Source organism: Triturus cristatus, chromosome 10 (genome assembly GCF_964204655.1).
Source record: "Triturus cristatus chromosome 10, aTriCri1.1, whole genome shotgun sequence".
Taxonomy (NCBI): domain Eukaryota; kingdom Metazoa; phylum Chordata; class Amphibia; order Caudata; family Salamandridae; genus Triturus; species Triturus cristatus.
Window position 1 is genome coordinate 413781673 of NC_140593.1, and position 18990 is coordinate 413800662.

The 18990-nt window shown below is 45.3% G+C and overlaps 1 protein-coding gene across 1 annotated transcript in view; it reads right to left on the reverse strand.

Annotated features, from left to right (window-relative positions):
* Positions 1-18990, reverse strand: part of LOC146789534 (uncharacterized) — a 317842-nt gene that overhangs the window by 279219 nt on the left and 19633 nt on the right. The gene's annotated exons all lie outside the window — the stretch shown is intronic.

An 18990-nucleotide genomic window follows, 5' to 3' on the forward strand; every position in this document is an offset into this window, starting at 1 on the left:
GCTCGGCCGAGCGGCTTTGTTCAAAATGATGTCCCTGTCGCGATTCCTCTACGCCCTCCAGAATACTATGGACTTGGTCCCGGCACGCTATTTCCGTGAGGTGGAGGGCCTCCAGCGGCGCCTGTTCTGGGACGGGAGGCCGCGCATTGCTCTGGCTAAATTGACGCTCCCGTGGTACGATGGGGGGGTCGCCCTCCCGGACATTAAACGGTATTACTGGGCCTCCCAACTAGCTGCAATTAATCATGGCCTCTATGGGCCCGCCTTGAACCCGGCATTTGAGATGGATAAAATGCTCCTACCCGGTGGCGATTACAATCGCGCGCTCTACTCTGGCGCGCCCGACTCCCGTTTGACGGGACCGACGCGTGTTATGGTGCGTGTCTGGCACGCGGCTAATGCAGCTATGGGGTGGAAGGACCGTTTGACCCGGGCGTCACCGCTGTATGCGTCTGAGAGGTTGGGCTCCCTATGGACGTCGAAGGGCTTCGAGAAGTGGGACACGATCGGAATCAGCACGGTGGGAGATCTCTGGACGAGGGGGGGATTCAAAACTTTTGAGACGCTGCAGGCGGAGTTTCAGCTGCAGGGCAGTGAGTACTTTCGGTACCTACAAGTCCGCCATGCGCTGGGCTCCGTCTTCCCGGACGTCGCATCCATTCCGGAGTCTTCCCCCCTGGAGGACAGAGTGCTGGACGGCCATGTACCGGACAGCACGATCTCCCTCATATATAAAAAACTGATCAACGATAGATCGTGCCTGCTGACTAGTCTCCGCGAGGCCTGGGTTGCCGACGGGCTGGAGCTGGACGACGAGGATTGGATTTCCGCGGTGGCCTCCCCGAAAGAGGTGGCCATCCCGGCTCGCCTTCGTTTCGTCCAGCTCAAGATCCTTCACCGGGTTTACGTGACGGGGCCAAGGCTTCTGCGTATGGGTTTTGCTGGTGACGGACTGTGTAAGCGTGGCTGTGGTGCGCTGGCGACTTTCATGCATATACTGTGGGAGTGCCCGAAGGTGGAGCGATTCTGGCGTGGTGTGCATGAGGTCCTGCGTGTGGTTACGCGTGTCGCGCTGCTGCCTGAAGCGAGGAGATGCTTGCTGAATGTATGGGAACCGAATGACTATTCGGTCCCGCAGACGCGGTGGGTGACTCTGGGATACATGATAGCTAAGCGTGACATTGCTCAATTGTGGGGATCCCAGAGGCCCCCTGCGGTATCGGCCTGGAAAGAGCATATGGATTGGTGTATGTTTCGTGAAAAGGTGGTGTATGTGGCGAGGGGTAAGCCTGGGGCGTGGGTGAAACTCTGGGGCCCCTGGAACGCCTACCGCGGGGGTATTTGTGAGCCACCACTGCTACCGGCTGCCTCACCTGCTCCGTCTCCCTAGACGGCCCCCCTCCCTCGGCCGCGGGCGCGCGGTCCCCCCAGTCCCTGACCTACTCCCATTCCCCTCCTCAGAGTTCTGCTGCTGGTTTGGATCCCCCACTTATGGAGCACGTGCTGTTACTTTGGATCGCGGGTTGCCTTGCGGGTGTGGTTTTTTGGTGTTGTTTTGTTTCAAGAAAAGGGAACCGTACTGTGGGCTTGGAGCTGTGTGGCCTGCACCATTGATTACTCCTGTTTCACTGCTCTGCACTGCCGAGAGACTTTTACTGTATGTATGCAATATGCTTTTGTCATTCTAGCGGCCGGCCGGGTGGTTGTAGGCCCATACCTGTAACTTTTACAACCTGCAATAAACGGTTTCAAAAAAAAAAAAAAAATATATAATGTATAACTGAGGTGGAGAAATGGCAACATACAAGAAAACAAGATTCAGTCTTTCAAGCAACTTAATTAATCAGTTGTCTGAAATGCTTGTTTTAGGAATTTGTAATGTATCTGCATTCAGAGAATCCATGCAGTACCAGATTTGATGTATCAGCAGTCAGAGAATCCAGGCAGTACCAGATTTGAAGCAAATGAGGTTTACCCACTCTGCACGGAAGACATCATAACCTTCCCCTTTCTATGGTACTTTCTGATTACTTAAAACCCCTTACTGAATTAGGGCCGGATTTAGATTTCGGCGGACAGGTTACTCCATCACAACGGTAACGGATATCCTGTCCGCCGAATTATATATCCCATAATATCCTATGGGATTTGGATTTTCTGCGTACGGGATATCCGTCCATCCGCTGATATCTAAATCAGACCCTTAGTCTTTTCACATAATGGTTTGTAGAAAGCCTTTGCAAATGCTTTCTTTATGCATTCATTTCCGTGAATATGGTAGTAAACACTCAAATATAACTTAGCTTCTGGACTAGAAATCGAAGAAGTCATCTGCCGTTGGCCAGTCTGACAATGCACATTTAACAATTGTAATTCCAATTGGCATTAAATGAGACATGTATACGTCTTGGCAACAGCACCATTTCAACGCTGGAAGACCAGCTCAAACTTTAAAGTTCAGAACTCTATGATGCGAATCCCTGGCAGTTCAAAGCCAAAAAGGAGACAGTCTGGCAAAGGTAGATGTAGGATATCAAAAATAATCTTCAAGAGGAATTTGCCCTACTTTTAGGTGGATTTTGCTCACTAGTTATTTTTCTATTTTCATACATAGAATGTAAATGTTTCAGCCACAGCAAGTCAACACATTCATTATTCGCTTCACTAAGATAGTTTCAGCATCCTGAAATAATTTAAAATGGAGTTTGTTAACCACCTCTTGAAACTTGAGAGCAGAATCTTCAATGTGGTCATCTTCATGAGAATATTAAAAATGATTCAGGCTCGAAAATGTAAACTTTAAAATGGATAGATTATTTTGCATTGGCCAAGCAATGTTAGTAAAGCAAAGACTGATATGTAGATACTGGGCCAGTTTCAGAGTTTCAATGGGAAAGAAAGGATGGCTTTTAAGCAGGTTATTCACCGTAGTATATGTAAACAATTAGGAGGGTCTGTTAGTGCAATGTTTATGATGTCCTAAATGTATTAAAACTTAAGCCTTCAACCTCTTCATACACAAATGAAACAGACTACACAACAGTTATAGCTTCTCTTGAGGGAAAGAAAGAGAAAAGGGAGAGCAAGTGTCAAGGGGGGACAAACAGAGTTTGAGAGAAAAAGATGACTGTTTGTAGACATATTTGGCAAATGTTCATATACACGTATTAAGGCAATGCAACAAAAAAAATCTATGTTTTTAGTTCTTCCAACCAACATTTTCTTCTATTTGGAGATGTAGTCTTACAGCATGATTCCAGGCTGGCTGGCTCTATTCATTCTACCTAATCACCAACATGTTATTTGTAGCACGCTTAAAATCTTTAGGCATCTAGGTGCTGAGGAGGAAGAACACCTTCTCAGATGTTAAAAGAAATACGGAACAAGCAGCCTCTATAGTCAAGGGACCCAAGAAGTACCCACTTCCTGTGAAATATTAAATGCTAATGCATAAATAAGGCTCCTTGTTTTCCGTTTTTACGGATTTGTACAGATAAATACAGACAGAAAACAATGTGTTTTCTGTCTGCGTTTATTTTAAAAGTGGATAAATACCGAAAATTGTGCTGCTTTTAAGTGACTCTCTATGCTGTTTTTCCTCCATATAGAGGTTGAACAGTGTTGACAGGAGGAGAAACCATTTTAGGATGGTGTCAGACAGTCAAGTTAAAGGTCAAGTAGGGTAGCATGGTTGATGGAGTCGAAGGCTGCAGACAGATCCAGCAAGATCAGGAGGCAAGATTCACTTTGGTTGAGTGAGTGCAGGGCATTGTCGACAACGTGAAGTTAAAATAAAACACAATTTCTAGAGCATGGCTATCACCCGGGAGTATCTAGGTGCTAAGACAACCAAGAGAGAAACAGCATACAGCAGGGCCAGAAAGATTGTACTATTTGTTAAATAACTAACATGCACATGCATCAAAGCTTTTTGCGATCGCAAACGGAGCGAATCGCAAAAATCGGCCGTTTGCGATCGCAAAAATAGCTTTTGCGATGCATGAAACAACTTGCTATTCGCAATTTAAGAATTCGCAAATTTTTGTGATTTCTTAAATTGCGATTGCATTTAAGGAATCGCAAATTGCGATTCCTAAACTGCAATGCAAGATGCCTTTAAAAATAGCGATTTCGCTATTTGGGCCCGCTATTTACCGTGGAATCATACCACATGGTAAATTGCGGAAACTTTGAAAAATGCACTAAAGTACATTTTTCAAAGTCGTAGGTTACACACACACATGTCCTTTGGACATGTGTGTGTGTAACATTTATGCATAGATCGATTTCAGGGGTGCAACGGGTATCTTCTTGACACCCTTGCACCCTTGAAATTGCATTCTCAATTTGCGATTCTCTAACTGAGAATCGCAAATTGAGAATGTCTTCCCATTGATTCCTAGGGGCCTCATGGCCCATAGGAATGAATGGGGAGGTATTCCTTAATTGCGACTCGCAATTTGCAAGTCGCAATTAAGGAATGTTTAGAAATCGCTATTTTTCAAGCGATTTCTACATGCATAGGCTTTTGCGATTCCTTAATTGCGATTCCTTAAAAATCGCAATTAAGGAATCGCAACAGCCAATATTGATGCATGTGCCAGTAAGTCTTCAAACTTTTACAGAATTCAAAGAGATTTAATTAATGCTTAAGTTCTAAGGGGAGTGAGTGCCACAGCTTTGCTGTGCAGGGTACGAAGCTCTTTCCGCCCCATGTAGTTTTTTTGATTTCAGGGATAATCAGGTTTCCACTAAAGGAAGAGCGAAGAGATCTTGTAAGGTCTTATTATTGAAAACGTTGTTCTAGATACTCTGGAAGAATGCCATGTAGAGAGTTGAATGCTATGCAAAGAGCCTTTACACTGGATGTGTTTACCAATGGTGAGCCACTGTAACTGACCCAGTGCTTGAGATGCAGAGTTGTGTCTGGGAATGCCCAGCAGCAAACGTGCTGCTGCATTTTGGAGCATCTGAAGCTTATTCAGAAAGTGTTTCTGAATGTTAATAAACAATCTGTTACAGTAATCCCGTTTGGATGTGATAAGGGCAGCGACTACAGACTTTTGTAGTGTCGGTGGAATATAAGGCAGAACCTTTCTAAGAAGTTTTAAAATGTAGAAGCATGATGAAGTTATGTGGTTTATCTGGCCTTCAAAAGAAAGTTTGGTGTCAAGAATCACCCCCAAGTTTTTCACCTTAGCACTTGGGGTGGGAAGAGTACCAAGCTCCTGAGGCCACCAATTGGGAGACCAGAAGGAAGGTTTATTTCCAAAAAGCAGGACCTCGGTTTTTGATTAATTTAATTTAGGGCAATTATCACCCATCCAGTTGCCTATATCCTGCATGCAGTCATGAAATTTAACTGCAGTGATATCTGGATTACCAGTTACCGACGGCATAGGAAACTAAGGCAAAGCAATATAGGATTTAATCAATACCGCCAGTGGGGTGACATATAGATTGAAAAGTGTGGAACTCAAAGAAGACCCCTGTGGCATCCCACATGGCAGTGAGAAAGGTGGGGACACAAAATCTCCTAGGTTCACTACTTGGACTCGGTCTATTAGAAAAGATGTCAAGAAATCTAAGGCTTTATCCTTGATTACTACAGAGGCAAGCTGGTCAACAAGGATAGTGTGGTTGACAGTATCAAACGCTGGCAAAAGATCCAGTAGGATGAGGGTTGTGCTTCACCCGCCACCTATGGTCTGTTGATTTCCTCAGTGGAGGTGATTAATGCAAGCTCTGGTCTGTGATGACAACAGAATCCAAACTGCGTGGGATCCAGGATATGGTTAGCATTTATAAAGTTGGTCAATTCCTGATTGACGGTCTTTTCCACTACCTTGGTTGGAAATGGCAAACGGGATATCGGCCTATAGTTGTTGGGGTCACTTGCATCAAAATTGGGTTTTTTCATAAGTGGTAGGATCGAAGATACCTTGCACTCTCTTGGGAAATATCCTGTGCTAAGTGAGTTGTTAAAGATGCATGTAAGATACGGAGCTATGACCTCAAGAACCATATGAATAATTCTGGCAGGACATATGTCCCAAGGAGTCCCTGATTTAACTTGTGTGAGGAGTTTTTGCGTCTGATCTACAAACAAGGCAGAGAAGTGAAATAAGGTGTTAACTTTCATATTATGGGGAGAAATCAAAGATGAGCAGCAGTGGTTAACCGTTGCTGCCTCAGTGTGAGGTTTCATATCAGATGGATTCCTTATGGACTTTGTACCCAAAGGAGGACCTGACTTTTCTTAGCTTGTTGTCAGACTAGCTGCTAGGAAGGAGTCATATACAGAATTTATTTTTTCCTTGAATAAAAGACGCCAGTTTATTACAAAACTAATGGCTGATCGTGGGATTTTTCGCTTCTGGGAGCTTAAAGAGTTTTTTACTGTTGCAAACAATTATTTTGAGGATTCTTTTGCAGCTTCAATTTTGGCAGTAAAATTGTGAACTTTTTCGGATTGGATTAACTTTTTATATGTTTGTGTAGCAGCTTTATAGTTTTCCTTGTCATATTTTGTAATCTAATCTCCATTTTCTTTCTAATCTCTGGCATTCCTGTTTTTGAAGTCGTAGACTTTCGTTAATCCAGAGCTCAGATGGATTAGACTTACGTTTATGATGACTTTTGAGTGGGGCCAACTGGTTTAACAAGGTGTCTAGCCACTGATTGTAATAGTAAATAGCAGTATCAACATTTGACAGAGTCTCTGGTATCATATGAGCCTAAGACAAACTCTTACCTTCTCAACGTTAAGAAAATGCCAGGGACGTCAAATTGAAGGTGCAATAGGGTGGGTGATATTCAGTTCAATCAGTACTTCCCCTATTTCAAACATGACTGCCCGGTGGTTCGACCAAGTTAGAGGACGGTGCAACAGCCATTTAAACTGTAAATTGTCCATAAAAATCCCATCTTGTAAATACTCTGTGTCGTGAGTGGGACCCTGAACTACCTGTACTAGTCCCGCACAAGCCATTAGATCTATCAGGCTGTTAGAGTCTTTATCTAAAGGGTTTTCCAAATGGTGGTTAAAATCCCCAAGAATAGTAAAGTCGGATGAGTTGGGTTTCAGTTCCAATATGTTACCTATGGTCTGATTAAATTCAACTTTGGATCCTGGGGGGGGCAATAGGGTAACAGTCCATCAAACAAGTAATGGCTGTTAAATTCGATCTAAAAAGGCTTCAGCTCAGGGCAGCGGATATAGCTTTAAAGGAGGTTTTGAAATGGTCCCAATAAATGATAGCGGGCCACCACCTCTTTTCCCTATGCGGTCTTGTCTAAAGACCTTGAAACTCTTAATTAGGGCCAAATAAAATCCGGGTCTGAGAGGGTGTCAGCCCAGGTTTCAGTGGTAAAGGCCAAATCTAGGCTCTGAAACTCCATGAATTCAGCAAACTCAATTGAGTTTTTACTAAGGATCTGGCATTAATGAGGGTGCCGCAGTACCTGAGAGTTACTGTATTGGCAGCCCTATTACCCGGTGTGTGGGAGTGAGTAGTGAAATTGGGAGGAGATAGCTTACAAACAGGGCATTTCAGATCGTTATCAACATATTGTCGGTCTAATTGAGGGCCGGTGCAGGTCTTACCTGGAAGATTAAGATGGAGTGGTGTGTCCCTTGAGTATCTGACTAAGTTCTCAGAGACTGCTGTAAAACTGGCAGGGGGGCTGGCGCTAAACATAGTCTGAAGGCGGACGGGCGCAGACGGGCTTGCCTTAGGAGTGTCAGCGGCACGGGCAGGCCAGCTTTATAGCCAGGCATCTGAGGTGTAAGGGGGCGTAGTCTGAGGCGCTCCTTGGAGTGTTTTAAAAGCTACAAAAGGGACAGAACACGAACTGGGGTCCAGCAACCCCCGCTATGCATCACAGGCTTCACCGTTGAGCATAACTACTGGTAAAGTAAAGAAGAAGGCAAATACATAATGAGAAAAAGTGACTCATAAACATGAAAACCGCACTTCCAAGATGGCAGTAAAGACAAACAGTGGGAGCCAGGCACCTTCCGACACACACTAGTGCTTACAAGGAAATGAATAGCAGTGGTCAATTTCGATCTCAGTGGCTGCTCGTACGCGCTGACAGACCGGCTTTATAGCCTGGCATCAGAGGTGTAAGGGGGCGTGGTCTGAGGCACTCATCTGTGCATTTTTATAAACTATAAAAGGGGAGGGCAAACTGTGGTCAATTTCGGTCTCAATGGCCATGGCAGTCTCGGTGCTATGGCCCGTAAGAAAGCCGGATTGACAGTGGTCAAAAAGTAGACATTGTTCAATGTGACAGAGGAGCTGCAAGTGTACACATTTCTCTAGGAGTTTGGCCAGAGTGAGGATGCTGGAAATGGGTTGGTAGTTGTTGGGGTCTGACAGTTCAGAGTAGGTTTACTTAAGGATGGGGGTAACCGGACCAATTTTGAGCCAGTCGGGTCAGGATCCTTGGGTGAGAGAGGCATTGATTACCCTGGTTCATAGTGGGAGTAGGAAGTGAATGAACCCATTTGGAGGGGACTGGATCAGCGAAGTGGTTTGGGTATTTCAAGGAGGTCAAAAGGTTGAGAGTGCTGATCTCATCAAGGTCCATGAAGCTAGACCAGGAGGCGTTGTTTTGGGGTGAGATAGGGCAATTATATGAGCATGCTTCATTACCCATGTGGAGGGGTTGGTGCAGGAGTAGAGTGAGTGCAATCTGGATGTCGTTGGTGATGTGCAATGTTTTCTCAGCAAAAAAGCAGACAAAGTTTTCCCAGTCAACAGGTGTTATATTGTTAGTGGGAGCAAGGTCGCTCCTGCAAGATGATTGGTTTCGGATAATTTCAAACAGTTTCTTGGGCCTATTAGAAGCAGTGTCTAGTTGGATTAGCAAGAAGGCTGCTTTGGCATTCCTAATTTGCCTGGAGAGGGAGTGTGTCTCCACGCTTTGTTAAGGTTACTGTTGAGCCAGGGGTGGATAGTTTGGAGGGGATTCTTTTTAGTTGCTTGAGGGCTATGGTGACCATGATTTTGGACATGGAATTAAAATAGTTAACCGTGAGGTCTTGGGCATGGGTCATGGTGGGAGGCGGGAGAAGGGTCTCACTGTTGATCGTTGAGAAAGTGTGTGAGTTAATGTTTCTGGTGTCACGGATCCAGAGTATGGTCTTTGGTTGGCCTTTGGAGGTGATTGCCTCTATATTTAGGGAGAAGGTGACACAGTGGTGGTCAGTCCAGTCGCACCAAGAGAATAGAATCAACTTGTACGGTGTTCTCTTTAGCAATGATTAGGTCAAGGGTGGCTCCTTTCTTATGTGTCAGGATATTGCAGACTTGTATTAGGTTGAGGTCAAGCAGGAAGGATTTAAAACAGTTCACCAGTGGGTTAGTGGGATTGTTCCAGTGAATGTTGAAGCCACCCAGGAAGACATGGTTGGTATGATCGTCAAGGTTCGAGGACATCATCTCCATGGCCTTTTCAGTGAATGGACCTTTTCCGTGAATGAGTGAGTACCACCGATAGGGTGATAGAACGCGTGGAGGGAGCACTTTGAGTTGCTAGTTTTAGCGATATCGATCAAGAGGTATTCACAGGTGGGCAAAGATGTGGCATGTGTCTGTTTCACAAAGAGTGAGAATCTGTCTAAACAGGCTTAGCCACCCCCTATCCATCCTTTGCAGTCTAGTCTAATAATGCCATAGCTAGGAGGGACCAGGGTGTCCAAAGAGGGACCAGAGAAGGCGTTTAACCAGGATTCCGTGAGAATGAGAATGTCTAGATCCTGATCGAGGATAAGAGCAGCTATGTCAGCCGTGTGTTTTACGATGAGCGGAAGTTTAGTAGTGCACATTTCAGGGATGTGTTAGAGGTGGTCCTATCAGAAGGCGAATGAGAGGGGAACCTCGAGTGAGGTTTGATTTGTTCATAAACCTAGTATTGGGGCAGGAAGACCTGAAGGGGTGGGAATTAATAGTCTCGATTTTGGTGGCGGGTCGACTAAGAGCGGCCGGGGTAGGGTTATACAGGGGTCTAGGGGGTCAAGTAGGTTGTCATTTGATAGCTGTCTGACTAGTCTATTAGGTCGGGAGAAATAATTCTGGATGGGTGCGGTCATGTAGCCAGGATGGGTGCTCCCTGAGTGAGAATGTGAGTTCATGCAGATGGCTGGTGTGAATAATAGATCACATACAGGAAATTAGATATTGTAAGGTTGCAGAAATGTGGCTTTCAATGGAGGGGTTGTGATGTTTGAAATGCGGTGAGGGCTATTTAAAGAAACACAATAATAGAGATTTAAGCAAACACTTGTTGTTTCAGAGGCATGCAGAGAATGGAAAGTAATGACAGGGTCATTTGAAAGAAGAAAGGAAGTAACAACATCTGCAAGTGAAATAATGCTAGATTAGGTACGCTTGATAGGCACTAGAATCAGGTAAACAGTCTACTACTAAGCTATCTCCAGACCACCGCTTCAGCAAATAAAATTGATCCTCCCAGGGGTTCCAAGGGTAAAGTAGAGGCTGGATGAATAGATTGGGAAATATTGAGAGCTTTAGTCTGTGCTCGGAGGCAGTAACTTTTAGGGTTTAGGGGTTGAGTAGCGGTAAAGTGAGGTAAGGGAGATTTCAGGGTTATGGGGTGGGTAGAGGTAAGGAGGGTAAGGTGATTTTAGGGTTCAGGGGTAGGTCGGGGTAAAGAAATGTGAGGGTGATTTATAATTTAGGGATGGGTAGAGGTAAACGAAAGTAAGGGTAATTTTAGGGTTTTGGAAAGGGTAGAGGTAAATGGAAGTAAGGGTGGTTTTAGGGTTCAGGGGTAGGTTGAGGTAAAGGGAGGTAAGCGTGATTTTAGGGTTTAGGGATGGGTATATGTAAAAGGAGGAATGGGTAATTTTAGAGTTCAGGGGTGGGTAGAAGTAAAGGTAGGCAAAAGCGAATTAGGGTTCCGGGATGGGTGGAGGTAAAAGTAGGAAAGAATGATTTTAGGGTTTCGGGGTGGGTAGAAATAAAGGGAGAAGATGGTGATTGTAGGGTTTAGGGGTGGGTAGAGGAAAAGGGAGGTAAGGATGATTATAGGGTACCGTGAACGGTAGAGGTAACAAGAAGTAAGGGTGATTTTAGGGTTCGGGTGGGTAGAGGTAAAGAGAGGGAAGGGTGATTTTAAGGTTTAGGAATCGGTAGTGGTGAAGTTTTCTGGTGGATTCACAGCTCCCAGTTTTAGAACCTGCTTTCACTATACAGATGAATAGCCCTCTTGCTCGGGAGGAAATACTTGCAGCGATTAGAAATATGAAAACAGCCAAATCCCCGATACTGATGGGCTTCCAGCTGAATTTTACTGCCATTATGCGGATCACATGGCTGATAAATTACTAGGTGTATCGGTAGGCACTCCGGAGCAGCTCGCTACCAAACACAATGCAAGAAGACCTTATAATAATGATACTGGGTAGGGACCCCCTGGAGGCTTCTTCCTATCGCCCAATCTTGTTACTAAATGTTGATGTTAAAATCCTTAGTACAATCCTCGTGGCGTGTCACTCCCCCACCTCTTGTCACTGGTCCACCCTGACCAATTGGGGTTTATTTCTCAATGGAGCACCCTCTAGAACCTTAGGCGCCTCGCCCTGGCATTCCATGCCCCTCAAGTGCAACAGACCCCCTAGTGCCCTCACTCTTTTAGATATTTAACCAGTGTTCGACTCCCGAGATTGGTCCTATTTGTGGAAGGTACTTCAAAAATGGGCATGGCCCCAACTTCATTCAGTGGGTCCAATTACTACATTCATCCCCCTGAGCTAGGGTGAGATCTTGGAGAGAGGTGTCAAATGCCTTGGCACTTGACACCTCTGCATGGCGAACGTGGCAGGGGTGTCCACTATCGCCCCTCCTCTTTGCGCTTGCAATGGAGCCCATAGCTGAGAAACTCTGCACGTACTACGTCCTTGGGGAATCACAAAGAGAGAGACCACCCACATGGGTTCCCTCTACGCTGACACCCTAATCTATTTAACCCACCTTGAAAACTCAGGCCCGATCCTCCTTGCAAACATTTCTGAATTGGATGAGCTATCTGGCCTTAGAGTCAACCCAACAAAATCTTCCCTGTTCCCACTGGGCGAGTTGACAAACATGCCACTGAGAACGAGACTTCCCTGGACCACTGAGGATGTAAGATACTTGGGGATCAGGCTAGCCCACTCCCCTCAGTCCTTCCTAGATTTGAATATAGGGAGAGTAATAGAGGGTCCACGATCCTCTGTTCACTTCGGGAAAGAACTCCCCCTTTCCTTGATGGGCAGAGTTGCGGTCACTAAATTGATCATATAACCCAGATGCCTCTATATCCTCCAGGGGCCCATCTACCCAATTCCCCTATGATGTTTCACAGCCCTTGACTGACTGCTGGTGGAATTGCTTTGGGCCATCAAATGGAAAAGGGTTGGCCTTTCCACTCTTAAAAGTACTTGGGGGCAGGAAGGCCTTGAGGTTCCCCAGTTGGAACCGTATCATATGACTCCTCACCTCCAGCACGTGGTCCAGTGGATGGACCCTGAGGATAAATGGGAGAAAAGACTCCTTCAGGACTCCTATGGAATCAACCCTCTTCCAGTTCTTTTTATGATGAGCTCAGAGTGCTGCCAGACGTGTCATTTCCGATACTCTTGGTCTGTGGGGTCTGGGAGGGAGCGGTCAAGAGGATACTGCACAGAGCACCGTACGCCCCAGATATGTCTATATGGTCTCTCCAACCCATTTTAAAAATAGCGGACTCCATGTCCGTCCAAAAATGGAAAGATGTCGGTTGTCACTCTCAAGGGGACCTTCATCCAGCTGGTCGATTTATCACTTGGGAAGATGCTTAGACATCCTTCAGCCTGGAAAGAGGCCACTTCGTACAATACGCAAAGCTCTTGGCAACTGCCCAGGAGCTCTGGCTGTCATTTGCAGATGCACCGGTTCCCTCTGAAACTCTGGTGACGTTGTTAAATATGGCAAGAGGACAGGAATTCGTATCTCACATTCACAAGACCCTCAGAGCGGACGTCCCTAATCCTGTCCATCAAATTCAGGCCTAATGGGAGGAAGCGCTAGATGATCCTATGCCCATAAAGGACTGGATAAAAGTTCATGAAGGTGTGAAAATAGTCAGCTCAAATGCTAGATTTAAATTAATACAATATAATTAAGATCATCAAACTTATCTCTCACAAAAATCCCTATATGCTATTTACACCACACGCAGCGACAACTGTGCACGGTGTGTGCACACTGAGGTGTATTTTATACATATGGTTTGGTCCTGCCCTTCCCTGACACCCTACTGGGAAGCGATAGTTGAGAACGTCAACAAAGCCACTGGGTGGATCATTCCCTTAACAATGAAGCAAGTACTAGTGGGCTTGGTTCCCTCTACCTTTCGAAATTAATTCAGCAGGAAGTGTATTCTCCTCTATTACTCGCTAAGTGTTGGATTGCTATCTGATGGCTGAGCTTGGTTCCGCAAAATATGCTAACTGGTAACGAGATGTTATAGAATGGGCGATGGTGGAAGAGCCCTGTATGAAACATTTTCGTAAAGACAACAAACTAATAGACGACCTGCAGGCGTGGGCAGCTATGATCACCGATCTTAAAGAACCCACAGGGGACACCCCCGCGGTAGACAACCCTCCATGCGGTGTTGCCGAGTGAAGGGGGGGGACACAAAACTGACATGCCGACTTTTCCCATTTCTTTTTCTCACTACTCCTTTCTTTCCCTCTTTTGAATATCGACTAATGCTAAACCTACTAACAGTTAACTCTTATTATCTATGGAGTAACCCTACATGAGAGCAGCAGGGAAGGTGGGGGGATGTTGTTGGGATTTGACAGTTTAATTGATCTTGAGACTAATACGTTGAAATGTTCCACACTCTGATTAATGAATGCAACATTGTCTTGTCTCTTAACAAATCTCAATAAAGATCTTTTTTTTTATTAAAGGAATCGGTAGAGGTAAAATGGGGCAAGGGTGATTTTAGGGTTTGGAGTGGGTAGAGGTAAAGGGAGGTAAGAGTGATTTTAGGGTTCAGGGTGGGTTGAGGTAAATGCAGCTAAGGGAGATTTTAAGGTTTAGGAATGGGTAGGGGTAAAGGGAGGTAAAGATGGTTTTAGGGTTTGGGCTGGGTTAAGGGAAAGTGAGGTATTGGTGATTTTAAAAGATTCGGTGGGTAGAGGTAAGGGTGATTTTAAGGTTTAGGAATGGGTAGAGGTAAATTGAAACAAGGGTGATTTTAGGGTTTGGGGTGGGCAGAGATAAAGTGAGGTATGGGTGATTTAAGGGTTCAAGGTTGGTAGATATAAGGTAAGGTAAGGGTGATTTTAGGGTACAGGTGGGTAGAGGTAAGGGTGATTTTAGGGTTCAGGGGTGGGTAGAGGTAAATGGAGATAAGGGTGAAACATAAAACCATTGAAAATAGAATGTGTTTGATGATTAATAAAACATCCTCTAAATTCTAAAACAGGTAACCAACAAATAAGTAAATGTAACACAGCAGCAAACGCTTGTTCTTAAAACCACATGCTGTCTGGCAACAGTTAAAGGAAGGGATTGTGTTTATGGTTCCACAATCTGTCAAAGCGGCTGGTGCCCAAAAAGTATGTTTGTTGGTTACCTGTTTTGTAATTTAGAGGCTGTTCTATTCATCATCAAACAAGCAGTGTTTTCAAAAGGTTTAAGTTTCCATGCTTACTGCTCAGAGACAACATTGTAGTGTGAAAATTACTTGATAGTGTAAAGTGATTTATTACTTGTTTGCATGCTTTGCAAAAATAGCTTTACGATATAAAGTACTATGCATGCTCCAGAATTCTCACCAACCCATAACCAAGTAATTTTGAAAGGAACAAAATAAAAAGTACCACAATCCCTACGCAAGCAGAGCAAAACACACACCAAGACAAACTGAAGGTGACACACATTCACCAATAATAAGCAAGCAAATAAAAGAGACAATGAAGCCAGCCAATGATAAATAATGGACGGGCCCAAAGCCCTTTTTAGTTTTTTTAAGAAACAGAAGATTTCTGCAAGCAATAGAGCATGTTCTTTCTCAGACAAGACCTAATGAATACGCTACATAAATTCCAGGCATTTGTCCAGAATTGTGTTTTGACTGCATCTCAGAAGGATCCCTATCCGCCACACTTTGCGTGGGAGATTTTGTCTGCAGCCTAGAGTGGGGGATAGGACCACGGTTGAGCCCAGCGGAGAGAGGCCAGAGGTATGCGAGGGATGCTGGTGGAGCTCCGTGGCTGCCAACACGCCCAGGACCAATCGAAGACTTGTGTCAGGCTGCCCTAGTGACTGGTGCTCAGGAGTGGGCAATGGAGGTGCGTTGGGTGAGTGCTGAGGCAGCCACAGACGTTGGTGCGAGAAGCAGTCCCTGGGCCCGCAGTGGGCATGGCCCGCAGGCTGCTACAACCTTCCCTTCCCCTCCACCCCCGCTGTGGGGCACTCACTAACAGCATATCAGTGGAAGGGGCTGGGCTGCGGCCTATTGAGCCCGAGGAGCGGCTGTGTGTGAGGCCCGGCCTGTGATCCCTGCCTGTCACCCTGTTGATTTGTGGCAGCTGCACGCAGGAGGGTAATCCTGTAGGCGGAGCGGATGCTGGGGACAGAATGCTGGAGGCCATTGCAGCCCCCGCACCCTGGGCTATCTTCCTGACTGGTATCTGCTGATGCAGGGCGCTAAAATCACTTGTTTGTAAACAGAGGTGCAGCATTATGACCAGCATCCTGTGGAGGCACAATGAATACAGAGGACGACCATCTCAAACAGTTGCTTGGTGAGGATCCTGGCTACTATATGACCTGCATGGGAATGGGGTGCTGAGGGCATAAATGATCAGGAGGTGGGGACAATCTGGCGCCTTCACGCGGAATACATCATCACTGTCCACTGGGACTGCTGTAGTACCAACTAACGACTGACTTGCTGGGTGCTGGTATTTGACAGCTGGACAGAGGGTCGCAAGGGTAGTACAACATTCTTACCCAGACTATAGCGTAATCATGGGGAAAGCGGACCAAAAACAGTCAAAGCATCAATTTGCTAAAAGACTTGGTGCCAGCCAAGTGAATGAATCGCAACAGGCACCCACACAGCCTGCTGACTCAGAAGTGGCTGGGTTGCTCAGAGAACTGAAAGAGAGCCTGAAAACTATCGACACCAAGATCAATCACCTCATGATACGGATGGATAATTTTAAGGTTCCCTTGGATAAACAGGACACCAGACTAATGGAAGCAGAAGCAAGAATCTCAGAAATGGAGGATTCCACCTGTGAACACGTTCGTGAACTGGCCATTCTCTCCAAGGACCTTGCTGTGATAAAGCTTAAAAATTATGATTTAGAAGGCTGCTCATGCAGGACTTATGTGTAGATCATGGCGATGGAAGATGGAACAGACACCCAACATGGAATTGTTAATGGAAAAAATGATCGTTCTTCGTCAAAAAGGCATTCTCCTCCATCGTCATTGTGGAGCACGCCCATAGATCACTGGTGCCCAAACCGGGGCAGCACCTGCGACGGATCATAGCTCACTCATTGAATTACCAGGACAAGGTTACCATACTGTGCTTCAACAGATCCCAACCAGATTTACAATATGGAAATTCTCGGGTGGCCTTCTATCCGGACTTCACTCCTATGGTCCAGGAAGCACAGCTATTATTATTCAAAGTAAAAAAGCAGCTATGCAAATGGTTGATTAAATATTCAATGTTGTACCCGACCAAACTGAGGGTGGAATTAGCTCGCAGGGGTCCATTTTTTCACACAACCGGAAGCAGTGCTAGACTTCCTGGAAACCTGCAACCCACCTGGTGCAAACATGGGGACGATCCCCATTGGCCCAGCTGGAGCTGGAGACAGCCCTCACCTCACAATGACGAGTTCTAACTGTGGAGAGGGAGTAATGAACCCCCTCGGACACCACAGCGCGCTCTGTTAAACACTGTTTGATTTGCTTGCTCCCGGGTGGGTATACAATTTCAAGGCAGCCTTTGATCAGATATGGGGCACTGCTCGTTTGGAATTTTATTGAGGCTGCTTTTGCTTTTTTAACTCTCTCAATGATCATAGCCACCACACCTATGTAGACGGAGCAGATATGGTAACTGACAGCGGGTGGAAATTGTTTCAAGCCCTCCCCGACACCTAAAGATGTCGACTTATGTAAGGGGTTGATGATGTATTTGCTAACACAGTTATGGACACCTCTAAGGATCTCTCAGGCTCCCCCGAGCATTTAGCACACAGCTACAGTTATGAACAATGTAGCATGGGTATTCTTACGTTTCCGTTTTGGGACGGTTCTTCCGCCGACGTATATTGTTGGTGTGGGAGGTGGGTGGAAGGGAAGCTGTGGGTTTATTGCTGTGTTAGATGTTGACCCTCTCACATACTTGCAAGGGACACAATATGGAGATATATTAGCCAATACACCATTATATAGACACCTTCGATTGATTATAAACACATGGTACACAAACAAGCCACTAGGACAGTTACGCTCATCAGGTGGAATGTACATGGGCTTAACAACCCATAGAAATCGCAACAGTTACAAGCCTATCTCATGAGACACGGGCGGGAATTATTTTTCTACAAGAAACGCATGTATCGCCTGGCACACAGCCCGCATTTGCACCCCCATGGGGACAGTGCTGGTATTTTGTGTCTTACACCTCCTATTCCTGTGGGGTTGGGATCATTATACGCAACACTGTGCCATTTACACTGCAAGCCTGGCAAGCGGACACCCAAGACCGGTGGATACTTTTAGTAGGACACATTCATAACATGCTTTTGGTCATCCTTAATATCTACAGGCCAAACACAGATACCTCAGACTTTTTGGGTGAACCGAGCTCTGCCTATGATATGGGGTGGGGACTTCAACTTGACCTTATCCACATAAAGGGACTGTTTTTTACGCAGACTCACCATCCGACTCCCTTTGCAGCTATGGCTCTCAGTAAAATTATGGAGCTCTATGACCTGCTGGATGCGTGGAGAATAAAGCACCCAAAGCCGACAGACTTCACCTACTACTGTGGTCATATTGGTTGAGTGCTATATAACTCAAGGTTAGTTCACGTTGGTTGAATGGAATCACTATTGCTTGCCAACATTGCTCTATGCTGTTGTTTACTAAATACATCAATAAATAAACGTTGCAAAAAAACTCATAACTCCAATTTAAATCATTGTATTTTTGTCATTTTGGTGTCATTTTATTTATTAAAATTTGCTCTATTCTTCTAAATTGGTTGAGGATTATTCTTGTGCTGTGTTTTCACTTTATTACTGCTTGGGTACTGTATAAATATTTAACACATTGCCTCTAAGTTAAACCTGACTGCTTTTGGGGCAAGCTACCAGTGGGTTAAACACAGGTTTATTTAGTGACTTAAGTGGATCTACCCTGACATGGATTGTGATTATTCTGTGAAGTGGGTTCTCACCCCTTTTAACAAATAATCCAATTTCTTACAATCAGGCTGATACATCATTTTTGCCAGTAAACTAACCCTTATACAAAGGTACAATTTAGATTAGATTTCCAACAGGCTGTCCTGCGTGCCAGAAACCATGCATCGTAATCCGGAGCACCGTCCATATGGATTACGGGACAGTTCCGACTGGCCGACAGGCTCCTTGACTCCATCAGAAGCCAGCCGGAATGACCAGCTGGTTTCAATTCAGACCGGCTGTATTGTAATCAGCCGGCTGGAATTGAAACTGACGATCTTGGTCGTAAAGCCTCCAACCTAAGGTTGAGGGTTTTACGACCAAGATCGTAATAGGCCCCTTCATTTTTCCAGGTTTATGATTTTGTGTGTCAAACACACTCATTTATTTCCACAATTTGTTTGTTCTCATATTAAAAACAAATTACAAAACATACAGGAACTTCTTAGAAAACAAATGAAAATTCTTAGTATATCTTC